This window comes from Cibotium barometz, chromosome 25 (genome assembly GCF_041138505.1).
Source record: "Cibotium barometz isolate CiBa-2024 chromosome 25, ASM4113850v1, whole genome shotgun sequence".
Lineage (NCBI taxonomy): Eukaryota > Viridiplantae > Streptophyta > Polypodiopsida > Cyatheales > Cibotiaceae > Cibotium > Cibotium barometz.
Genome location: NC_141070.1, coordinates 1,936,850 through 1,949,904, shown reverse-complemented (window position 1 = coordinate 1,949,904; position 13,055 = coordinate 1,936,850).

Genomic DNA, 13,055 nt, shown 5'->3' with positions numbered 1-13,055 from the left:
AAATTCCTTTATGCATCTTTCTATGCATAAAAATCAAATTTAATAAGAATAACACTTTTGTAATTAAAAAAAATTCCTTTATGCATCCTTCTGTGCATAGAAATCAAATTTAAAAAGAACAATACTTTTATAATTAAAAAAAATCCTTTATGCATCTTTCTATGCATAGAAATCAAATTTCATAAGAATAACACTTTTGTAATTAAAAAAATTCCTTTATGCATCATTCTATGCATAGAAATCAAATTGAATAAGAATAATATTTTATAAATTTAAAAAAGAATCCTTTATGCATCTTTCTATGCATAGAAATCAAATTTAATAATTAATATGAGTGATATCCATGCATATTCATAGGTGAATATGTACATGGAGTAATTAGAATATTTCTTTTAGATGCAAAAATGGTGGGAATTACTCTTTTGGAATAACATAAAAACAAACTTTCTTTTTCACAAAATTCTGGAAAATTTTGCCATAACCTCCTTTGTATGGCTGACCATTTCTCATTTTTATCTTTCTTCACTTAACTTAATTAACCCAATCTACAATTATAGAACTCTAATCTACACAATTTTCTAAATTCAAGAGAGTAACAATAAGAAGAGTTTAATTAATCACTTAGTTAATCTTTCTAGGATTAAGAAAGGTTGGAATGTAAAGAAGAGAAGGGGGTGGCCTTTTCATCAAAGGCATAGCATTTGAATTTAATTCAATCATTTGCAAAACATAAAAATCAAGAAAACCATAGATTTTTCATTAAAATTCGTTTAAACAAAGTAAGAAAATTAGCTTACATGAAGCTTGTAAGCTCTCCTTTGGCTTGAGGGATCTAGGGTTCTACTCTTGTTTGAAGCAATAGTGGCCACCAATTCACTTTGGAGAGGATTAGGCAAAAAACAATTGAATTATTAAAAAATTCAATGTAGATGCTTCAGGACACGAGTAGAGTAACAGTGCATAAACACCATTAAGCTTTTACAAAGGGGGAGGCTTCTATTTATAGGAAAAAGTGAGCCTCTAACCAAGCAAACTTATTCTAGAATTGTCCAGATTAGTTTGGTCAATTTTTGACCACTTTTGGGTCAGTTCAGGTTACTTTTTGGATCTAGATTTGAAACAGGAGAGAGGAGAGATGAAAATATCTCATTTTATTGATTAAAAATTTTGGGTAATGATGAGAAAAAGGCGCCTACTCCATGAGGGGAGATCCCCACACTGAGGTGTCAAAATTCAGTTTTCTAATTCTTTTCTTTGGTCCTTAGTCCTCTCGTCATCTTATGTGAGTATTTACTAATTTTTTGGGGGGGTTTGTTTTATTCTTTAATTTATCTCCTCCCTACATTTGGATTAATCTCATTGGCCTGTCAAATCTTTGTTTGGACCTTAATCCAAATTTTTCTGAAAACAGGGGCCCTTAGGCTAAGGTCTTTTGTGCACATTATAATTTATTTCTAATGCACCTTAGGAATTTGTTTTTAAACTTCTATTTTGGGAGAATTTATTTTAATAAGAAGGGATATTTTTCCATCCAAAGATATCTAAAAAGTGAATTATCTCTCTCTAGAAAATTTTCTCTCTCTAGGCCAAAATAGGTAGAAACAAGATCTTTTATTATTCTGAAAATTGGATTGATTACAGGGGAAGAAACCGAACATCTTGAGGGGCTGGGGAGGAATCTTACATGCTCTCCCACTTGAAAAACACAAGATATCCTCATCTCGCAAACTGGGGGTAATCTCGCATCAGTTCGGCCTCTTTCTCCCAGGTGGCGTCCTTAAAAGGATAGAATTTCCATTTGACTAATAATTCTCTCAGAATTCTATTCTTGATAACCTTCTCTTGAACATCAAGGATTTCTTAAGGTTGGAGTTCCATCTATCCTTGGGTTGAAGAAGTTAAGAGTTCATCTCATTAAGCACATGATTCGGGCTCGGTACATACTTCTTAAGTAGGCTGACGTGAAATACATTATGTACTTTGAGATGAGGAGGCAGAAGAAGTTCATAGGCTAAGTCACCTACTTTCTTTGTAATCAGATATGGCCCACAGTATCTGGGGGATAACTTCTTGTACTTCCCAAGAGATAGAGAACTTCTTTTGGGGCGTACTCGAATGAAGACCGTAGTATCTGCTTCTTCGAATTTTATGCCTGACCTCTTCTTATCTACATACTACTTCTGTCTATCCTGGGTAGCTTTTATATCCTTGTGGATTGACTGCATCTGCTGCTCCATGTCGTCAAGCATCTGTCTGGACATCTCGACCCTAATCAATGGGTTGGACCAAGTTAATGGTATTAGGCAGTCTTGTCCATACAGAGCTTTGAAAGGGCTCATCCCGATACTTCGGTGATAAGAAGCATTGTAGGCGAATTTGACTGGTGTTCTTGGGTTCCCTGCCCACAGCATGAGCGAAGTATATCTTTGATTACTTGGTTCACCCTTTCTGTTTGACCATCGGTATCGGGGTGGTAAGCTGTGCTGAGATCCAAGAAAGTTCCTACTACTTCAAAGAATGCAGTCCAGAATCTTGACATGAATTTGGGATCTCGATCACTTACTATTCTCTTGGGTAGGCCATTCAATCTGAAGATTTCCTTGAGGAACACTCTGGCCACATCCACTGCAGTGTAGGTTTCTTTTACTAGAGTCTGTCAACTACCACGAAGATGGAGTTGTAACCTGATTGCATTGAAGGTAGTCCAGTAATAAAATCCATACTGATACATTCCCACTTCATTTGGGGGATGTCTAATGGATGTAACTTCCCACGTATTTTTACTCTCTCGGCTTTGACTTTCTGACGATGACAGGCATTGACGTACATGATTAAGTACATCCTTTTTTAGTCCAGACCAAAAGAATCTTTTCTTTACAGACATGTAGGTCTTGATGAAACCTGGATGTCCTGCTATAAGGCTATCATGAGCTTCATTCACAGAATTTGACCCTTAGTTCCCTCATCATTGGGAATGCATAGCCTGCTATTATAATACATAATTCCTTCATCCAGGCTGTACCCTTGAACTCGGTTCAACTCCTAAGGAGTTTTGCTTTCCTGCATAAGTAGGGTAGCAATAGGGCCAAATAATTTATCCTGCATGATCTTCTCTCTTGCTTCATTAATCAATGGATTTGACACCAGTGTGATTGCAAGCAAGGAGGCTTTTCTGCTGAGGGCATGTGCTACCACATTTTATTTGCTTGGGTGGTACTTGATTTCAAAATCGAATTCCTACAGGGTCTACATCCACCTTCTTTGGCACATGTTGAGATCCTTGTGAGTGAAGATCCACTTTAAGCTCTTATGATCTGTCATCAAAGTGAATCTTTAACCCAGTAGGTAATGTCTCCACAACTTCAGGGCATAGACTATTGAAAGTAGCTCCAGGTCGTGGACAGCATAATTTCTCTAATGCGTTCTGCGTTTTTGAGATTCATAGGCCATTGCATGACCTTCCTACATGAGCAGGGAAAAACCTTTGGCATCAGTTATTACTACCTCAAAGGGTAGAGAGAAATTGGCAACTTCAGAATGGGATTGGTTACTAAGGCGGTCTTCAGCTTATCAAAAGTGCTCTAACACCTCGCTGACCATTGAAATGGGGTATCCTTCTTGAGAAGATTAGTCAGGGGGGAAGCTATGAGAGCATACTTAGGTATAAAAATTCTATACCAACTAGTTAATCCCAAGAATCCCCTGACTTCTTTGAGTGTCAAGCTAATCTATGATTGCTTGGACTTTTGCGAAATCTGGAGAAATTCTGTCTTTGGATACCAGAAAGCCCAAGTATTCAACATGGTCGACAGAGAAAGTGCATTTTCTCTTTTTTTGCAAAGAGTTGGTGCTTCCTTAGAATCTTAAGAACTTTACGGACGTGAGCTTCATGGTCAGTTGCATTCCTTGAGTAAATTAGAATATCATCAAAGAAAACAAGAACAAAATCATCCAAGTATTTTCTGAGAATGTTCTACATTAGGCGATTGAATGTATCTGGGGCATTTGTCAATCCAAACGGCATGAAAGTAAATTCATAATGCCCATAGCGAGTATTGATATGGCTGTCTTTGGGATATCTTGATCATTAATCTTGATCTGGTAATACCCTGATTTGAGATCTATCTTTGTGAAGATCTGGGCTCCATTTAGCCTGTCCAGAAGCTCATCAATTTTGGGGATAGGTTCTTAACTGTCAGCTAGCTGATTGAGACCTTTGTAATCCACACAGAGTCTTAACGTTCCATCCTTCTTTTTCTAAAAGAGAACCTGATTAGGGCCTTGCTGCCTCTTTGGGGGTGGAAAGTTTGAAGCACTTCCCGAGGTTTGGAACCTTTTAAAGTTTAAGGGTGCAGGCTTTGGCAGGACCTTAACAACAAATGCTTTGGCAAAGTCCTTTGCCATTCTGATAGCCTCTACCAATGAGATTCGTTTGGCATTTTTCACTAAAGTGTCCAATGGCTCGTTCATCCCTCGAATGAATCTAGCCACCATCAGCTGCTCTTCATCCAAAAGTGGAGAATATTTGAGGAGAAGGGAAAATGCTTGATGGTATTCTTCAATCATCCAGCTATCTTGCTTTAATTCCAAGAACTCATTCATTTTGGTTTCCAACAGGAAGCCTGGAGGACAGAACCTCTTCTTGAGGTAAGCTTTAAGATTTGACCAAGTCTGGGTATTTTGGTCGAGACGGTTTGTCTCGCAATGGTTCCTCCATACGACCCTGGCCGTTTCCCCAATTTTCAATCTAGCAAGAGCCATCTTGCTCTTCTCGTTATAACCGGTTACATCAAAATACTCTTCTCGTTATAACCGATTACATCAAAATACTCTTCTATTGCCTCGATCCTTTTTTCCACTATTTCTCCAAAACTGTTCCCCTTCACCCTTGAAGGGATCACATAGGGATCAGTGCAGGGCTTTATGAATGTCCGGATCTAACTCTTCATCATCGATAAGAGGATATGGCTACCTAGAATGGCCCGCGGGCCTCATAATTCTGACAAAACGATATTTTTGTCAACTTAACTTTGTCATCAGATTTATGACTATTTAATTTTTGAGATTTATTTCTTAAACAAATAAATATTCCATCATAATTCTTGAAAACAAGATTCACTCTGATAATTTTATTAACCAATATTCATAAACCACAAGAATAATTTGGAATCTTTTGCAAAACATCATTTATTATCAAAGGTTTTTGATATATACATAGAGCGTCTCGGCTCCAAAAGTCACCGCCTCAATCGTGTACGCATAAAAAGGCGATACTCTGCTGGAGACATGCTATGATATACATAATTCATCATTGATAATGGTGCAGTAATTCTTCTTCTAGGAGAATAAAGTCCCTAAGAAATCTAATTCCGAGGTGGTGATTATAGAGTTGTACATAATGAACAACTCCTAGCCTTATCAAGATCATGGCTAGCGAGATATTCTGTCTGAGTCTCTATCTTTGATTGGTATTGACGCAAATACTTCGCCCTCCAAAAGAACCACATATGCTGACGTCGCTCTACTGGATCAGAAAAGTATAGATCCTCAAAGTGATGAGCGAGTCTCACTCTGCTTTCTCGGGTATATTTTCTAACAGGGTCAAGAGACTAAACTATCCTTCACTTGATTAAACCAGATAGAAGGAAAACTATCACTGACTTAGTTTGAAGAAATCAACACTTTTTTCCTAAACTATAATCAGGCACAGTCGTTGATCTAATCATTTTAGGATCTCAACGCTTTTTTCTTAACAAAGTCAGACACAGCCATTAATCTACTCATTTGAGAGATTCTTCAGGATTTTATTTAACTACTCAAATTCTAAGCGTATTTCTATTATTTCAATTTAATTATTAAAACTCCACTGATTCCAGCCTATGCATCCAGCCCATGGGTTAGCTCCACCACCCAGCCACCACTGAAATCGGTAGAACTAGACAATTATTCACCACCCATAATTGAATGCCTTTCTTAACTTTTTCTTTAGAATACAGATATGCACACACTCCTCTTTAAAACTTTAACATATAAAATAATCCATTGAAAAACAGTTATTGGTTTACAGATTTCATAACTCAAAAATTCCATCCAGTCCCTTGTTTGTCAAAAAACAGTATCACTCTAGACTCTCCGTTGAGACCAACTAGTCAGCACAATGAGATCCAGTAATCGATTACAATAATCATTTCGTCCATCATACATATCTTCCACGACATATGCGTGGGTGTCATAGACACCGCGAGCACGTGCATCTCCTGGTCAGAACCCTGTAGGATCCTCCTTAGGTGTCCTGGCACTTCACTCAGGGACCGCTTCATCGGCCCTCGCCCATCGTACGGGAAGCGCATCATTTTTCAACCATACCAAGGCTGGTCAGGCTTTGCTGTGTGAGCTGTCCCTTGAACACTCCTTGCCAGCAGAGCTGTTGCAACTGAACTTTCCTTAGAAAAACATATACCAAATGCTCCCTCTAGCATTTCGACGAAAGATAATCCTTTAGAAAACAAGGTTTCTATGCAAGTTTTCAGTTTGATTTTCTTGTGAATACAAGGAGTATTTCTTGAATCAGTATCCCCAAAACTTCTTGATCGAAAATCTGAATTTCATACCAAAATTCCTCGAGTTCTATAACCTTAATCCATAGATCAATTCGAAGGGTCTCAAACTTAGTTTCAGATTTCGTGGGAGTTTTGGGTGTATTTTTCTAAACTGGTCACACCTTCTTTCCTCAAAACTGACAAAAGAGTTTGGTCTTGGTCATAGTGTGATTCAAGGTTCGAGTCAGAAAAGATTTCTCCTGAACTATCCTTCTCGAAAAGGTTTGATAATTCAGTTACTATTTTACTGATTTTCTTTCTTTGAATATCTGAATTAATTTCTAAATTAGTTACGAATTCCAATGAGGAATAAATTAATCATGTATCTGAATAACTCGATCGCGATAGATTTCCTAAATTTTCTTTTTACAATCCGTGTGAATATAAAACGATACAAAATTTCTCTCTTAGAGTATTTAATTATACATTTATCAAATACTCATAGAATTTAAACATAGAATTTAAGAGAATTCTAATTTTGATATTAAAATTCTTCATGCATCTATTTATGCATGAAAATCAACTTCAATGGGAATAATACTTTTATAAAAAATAGTCCTTTTATGCATCTATTTATGCATAAAATCAAATTCAATAGGAATAACACTTTTAAAATAAAAAGAATTTCTTTATGCATCTATTTATGCATAAAAATCAATTTTGATAAGAATAATGCTTTTATAATAAAAAAATCCTTTACGCATTTTTCTATGCATAAAAATCAAATTTAATAAGAATAACACTTTGTAATAAAATAATTTCCTTTATGCATCTTTCTATGCATAAAAATCAAATTTAATAAGAATAACACTTTTGTAATAAAAAAATTTCCTTTTTTGCATCTTTCTATGCATAGAAATCAAATTTAAAAATAATAACACTTTTATATTTAAAAAATTTCGTTTATGCATCTTTCTATGCATAGAAATTAAATTTAATAACAATAACACTTTTGTAATAAAAAAATTTTCTTTATGCATCTTTCTATGCATAGAAATCAAATTTAATAAGAATAACATTTTTTAAATTAAAAAAAATCCTTTATGCATCTTTCTATGCATAGAAATCAAATTTAATAATTAATATCAGTGATATCCATGCATATTCATAGGTGAATATGTACATGGAGTAATTAGAATATTTCTTTTAGATGCAAAAATGGTGGGAATTACTCTTTTGGAATAACATAAAAACAAACTTTCTTTTTCACAAAATTCTGGAAAATTTTGCCATAACCTCCTTTGTATGGCTAACCATTTCTTATTTTTATCTTTCTTCACTTAACTTAATTAACCCAATCTACAATTATAAAACTCTAATATACACAATTTTCTAAATTCAAGAGAGTAACAACATAAGAAGAGTTTAATTAATCACTTAGTTAATCTTTCTAGGATGGTAGACCTCTTAGCTCTTCATCACCCCTCAGCTACCGCAACGCCCTTGTCACCAAAGCCTGCACCACCTTGGAGTGCCTCTACATCCACTGAGAAGAGACTTTGACACTGACCACCTCGAAGAGTGCCTTTGCCTCTCACATTGACGCGAGCCTTCGGCATCGACCGGGCATTAGCTTTGACATCGTCTTTGCTTCTACACCAGTCTTCTACTCAAAGTCTCCTCACGTCAAAGGGCCTCTTTGTAGAGGTTTTCACTCACCATCATGTATACACTCACTCACCAATTTCATGCTGTGTTGATTTGCTCTGATCTCTCGTACATCTTCCTCTTTTATCTTTTTGCCCTCGCAAAGTATCCAACAGCTTGTCTTAAACATTTCCATGAATCAGCTCATAAATAGTCCATGAAATAGCCCGATATACAGAGCCAAAAACAATCCCAAACTTGAGGCCAAAATAGCCCCAAAAAAGAGCCTCAAATCAGCCCCATAAGAGCTCTTAAAAATTGTCTTAGACTCATCCAAAGAGTAGCCCCAGAAATAGTCCCAAATCTACTCATAACAAGGTACAATCACTAAGCAAAACAATAGTTCAGAAAACACCGACAAATGTCACATGTGTGTGGCTACTGTACAACCACTTTTGTATGGCCAACACTCAGTAGAGATAATAGTCCAGCTACTATTTCCTATGTATGATAAGCACATAGCAGAAAAGAGGGAACTCTATGGCCAACACTGACAAACAAAACCACATGTAGTTGACTATATGTGACCAGAGAGAAGAGAGACACTAACTGTAGAGCTATTGTGTTGGCATCTATATGACCAATGCAAGGGGAGGAGGATAACCTGACTGCTATACATCCCACCAGTGCTATGAGAGAGAGAGAGTGAAGAAAGTTCTAGTCAGCCAGATGAGAGATGAGTGTTTGATGATAAAATTAGCCCCAATCCTTTCTTAAATAGAATCGACTAGCTATAGTTGCAAAACTTTTTTACTTTTTTCCCAAAATAGGTGAACTTGCCCAAAAATATTAATTTATGCTTTTCCTAGGCTTGTAGCCCAAGTTTACTCTAGGCACCTCCTTCTCTCCACATATACATGCCTTGTAGTAATAAGTACAACCCACCTTTAATGATATGTGAACACACCAGCTTATAAGCATTATAAGTCATTTTGATGAATAAAATCCCATGTTGCGTTTTCTGAGAATCTAGTTGGAAATTAAGTCAAATGATGGGTAGATTACCCTGATGAGAGATCTGTGGGATCCCACTGCCCCCTCTGCACACCAGATTCCTAGTAGCAATGATGGGTAGATTACCCTGATGAGAGATCTGTGGGATCCCACTGCCCCCTCCGCACACCAGATTCCTAGTATAGCTGGTAGTGGAAGCAGCTCCCTCATGCGTGGGACAAGGTTTTCCACTCGGGGCCTCGCCCTCGAATGTCTGGGCACAAGACTAAGCTGGTGGTCATTTTTGAAAATCGAAACCAGGAAAATTTTCCATGCCTGAAAGACGGGGACGATTCCACGAATTTTTCTAAGGAGGTCAAGATACTGAACTAACCTTCATCTCATTAAACCAGATAGAAGGAAAACTATTACAGACTTATCTTGAAGGAATCAACGTTTTTTTCCTAATTGAATCAGGCAGCACAGCCGTTGATCTATTCATTTCAGAAGTCTTCAGGTTAATTTAACTATTCGGGTTCTAAGCGTATTCCTATTAATCAATTTTATTATTAAAACTCTACTGATTCCAGCCTAACCCCATCCAGCCCATGGGTTTATTAGCCACCGCCCAACCACTAGAATTAGTAGAACCAGACAAGTACTCACCCACCCATAATTGAATGCCTTTCTTAACTTTTGCTTTAGAATACAGATACGCACACACTCCTCTTTAAACTTTAACTTTGAAAAACAATTCATTGATAAACAATTATTGGTTACAGATGTCATGACTCAAAATTTCCATTCAATCCTTGTTTCTCACAAAATAGTATCACTCTAGACTCTCCGTTGAGACCAGCAGGTCAGCAACGAGATCCAAGAACAGATTACAATAATTTTCTCGTCATCATACATATAAATATCTTCCACGACATACGCATGGGTGTCCTAAGCACCGCGAGCCCGTGCATTGCCTGGTCAAAACCCTCCAGGATCCTCCTTAGGTGTCCTGGCACTTCACTTAGGGACCGCTTCGTCGGCCCTCGCCCATAGTACCAGAAGCACACCATTTTTAACCATACCAAGGTTGGTCAAGACCTGGGTAGTGCTCCCTCCAGCATTCTGACGTAAGACAGTCCTTTAAGAAAACAGGGTTTCTATGCAAGTTTTCAGTTTTGATTTTGTTTTGAATACAATGGGTGTTCAGATTCAAGCTCGATGTCAGTGTGAGCCAGCTATGCTATGTGCTGGCAGTTTAGGTATGGCAGTTTAGGTAGGAACATGTGTGAGACATAAATGGCCGCGTGTCCAGCTGGTCATAGTGTGTGGACATTAGCTAGGGTTAGATGAGTGTGGACACAACTCATAGTGTGTTGTGTGTATTATGGATTAAGGCATTATGCTTTGTGTGAGAGTGGAGATGGCTTCCCTCTATGGTTAGGGTTTGCAATATACATTAGGGTTTGCTCCTGTGTGTGTGTCTCCTCCCCCTCTATGAAGATGGCTCCCCCTCTATGGAGATGGCTTCCCTCTATGGAGATGGCTTCCCTCTATGGTTAGGGTTTGCAATATACATTAGGGTTTTCTCCTGTGTGTGTGTCTTCTCCCCCTCTACCGTTCTTTCAACATGGTATCAGAGCCTTGTGCTGTTTATTAGGGTTTATGAGTGAGTGAGTGAAGAGGGAGAAGAAGCTATGAAGAGAAGCTGTGAAGTTGCCATTGGAGCTGTGAAGCTTGGAGCACACAAACTACAATCAGATCTGAGAGCTTGGCCTATCGGGTAAGGTCTTCTAAACATTCTTGAGCGGATTGCAGGTGATACAGGCAAAAACAAAGCAAGTTAGAGCAAATCAAAGCAAAGAAAATTTCTGGTTTTTGAAAGCTTTCCATTAAAGCTTGAAAGCATTGATGTATGGTGGAAATACATGTAAATCAGGCAAAGCAAACATGTATTTGACAATGAGGGATGTATTGGCAACTCCTATGTAAGCCCTACTGTGATTTTGGAGCAAGTTACATGCATTTGAATGAGTGAAATTACTGGTTTTTTGAGCTCTCACAAAAAAGAGAAAAGGAAGCCCAAAATTGATGAAATTGGAGCATGTTTTTGGCAAAAACCCAAGCATTGATGGATTTCACACATACCTAGGAGTGTTGGGGACTTGATTACCTCATCATTTAGCATTACAACCACTCCCAAAGCCCTCAGGAGCAGGCGGCGCAGTCAGCACAGGGAAATAGGACAGAACTTTGACAATTTTGAAGCGAGGAGATCAATTACTCATTGGTTGCTTGGTATATTTCACAATTGCTTTAGCAATTGGTTGCTATACACTTTGGAGAAGAGGGCTATGTGATTAGTTTGGTCAATTATGCTTAATTGAGCTGGGAATGAGCTGATTAAAAACCCTGTCCACTGGGGTTGCAGAAACAGAGCAATTTTAATTGAGCAATTAATCCTTGGTCTTATACAATTGGAAAAATTCCTCTTACATGGAGTTGATGGACACTATTTCTAAGCTAATGAATGCCTGGTTGCTCAATTTGGACAAATATTGAAGAAATTAGAGCCAAATTACTACTGGTTTTTTTGTTTTTTCTGGTTTTTCCCAAAACAGAGAAAGGGGTTTTCAAAAATTGATATGTACACATGTCAGATGGTGTTGATATTCAACATTGAGGTTGTTTAGGTGTCAATGCAAGTTACCCATACTTGATTACACCACTACATTGTGATTTGGAGCCTTGGAAAGCGCATCAAAGTAGGGTATCTCAGACTGCGTGAGACAGTTCATCTTGGATGCATACAGGTTGATTTTCTACATCAAATTTGAAGATTGGTGGTTACTTTGGAGTATCTGGAACATTCATTGGAGTGTGGTTGAGCTGAGGAAGGATCATTTATAGATTTGAAGTGTGCGGAAGGTGTATGCATTGAGCAAACATGTCAGTTAATCCAGTACAGATTGTTGGTGAAAAGCTGGATAGGAAGAACTTCCAGGCATGGAAGTACAGGATAAAAAGTTTCTTGAAAGGAAAAGGTTTTTGGAATCTCATTACAGGTGCTGAGCCAGAGCCTGAGCTACCTCGACAACCTACATAGCAGCAGGTTATTGCTCACAAGCAATGGTCAGAAAGAGCATTCAAAGTGCTGCACTATCTGTCTATATGTATTTCTGATGCTATGCCCATACACATACAGGATGCTAGGAATCCCAAAGATGCATGGGATACTTTGGTAAAGATGTTTGATACAGATACGAGTGCTCGCAAGTCTCAGTTGCGACAGCAGATACATAATGTGAAAAGGAATAAAAGGAGCATACATGATTATGTGCAAGAAATCAAGAAGTTTGCAGATGCATTGGCCACAATAAATGCCCCCATGCCTGATGATGATTTGGTGGATATTACCTTGCATGGTCTTGGCAAGGAATACAAATCTTTTGATACATCTATCTTAGTGAGGAGTACAGGTATACCAGACTTTGATGAGTTGGTTTCACTCTTGCTGGTTGAGGAAATCAAACTCAGTGATTCATTTCTGGATGCATCTACTAGCCATGATGATAATGGCAGAAATCAGGCTTTCTACTCGCAGAGAGGCTTTAGAGGCAGGGGGAGATTTGCATCACGTGGACGTGGTGGTAATGGTTGTGGATGGTAGGACAGGTCACCACAACAGAATTTTCAGCCTTCATATGGTGCTAGAGGTGGTAGTGGATATGCACCTCAGAGAGGCAGAGGTAACCCTCGTGGTAGAGGACGTTGGCAAGGCCAACAAAATTCTATGCAAGATGTGGAATGCCATTAGTGTGGCAAATATGGTCATATGGCGAGAGATTGTTTCCGCAAACAGAATGATTTGAGAGGGGG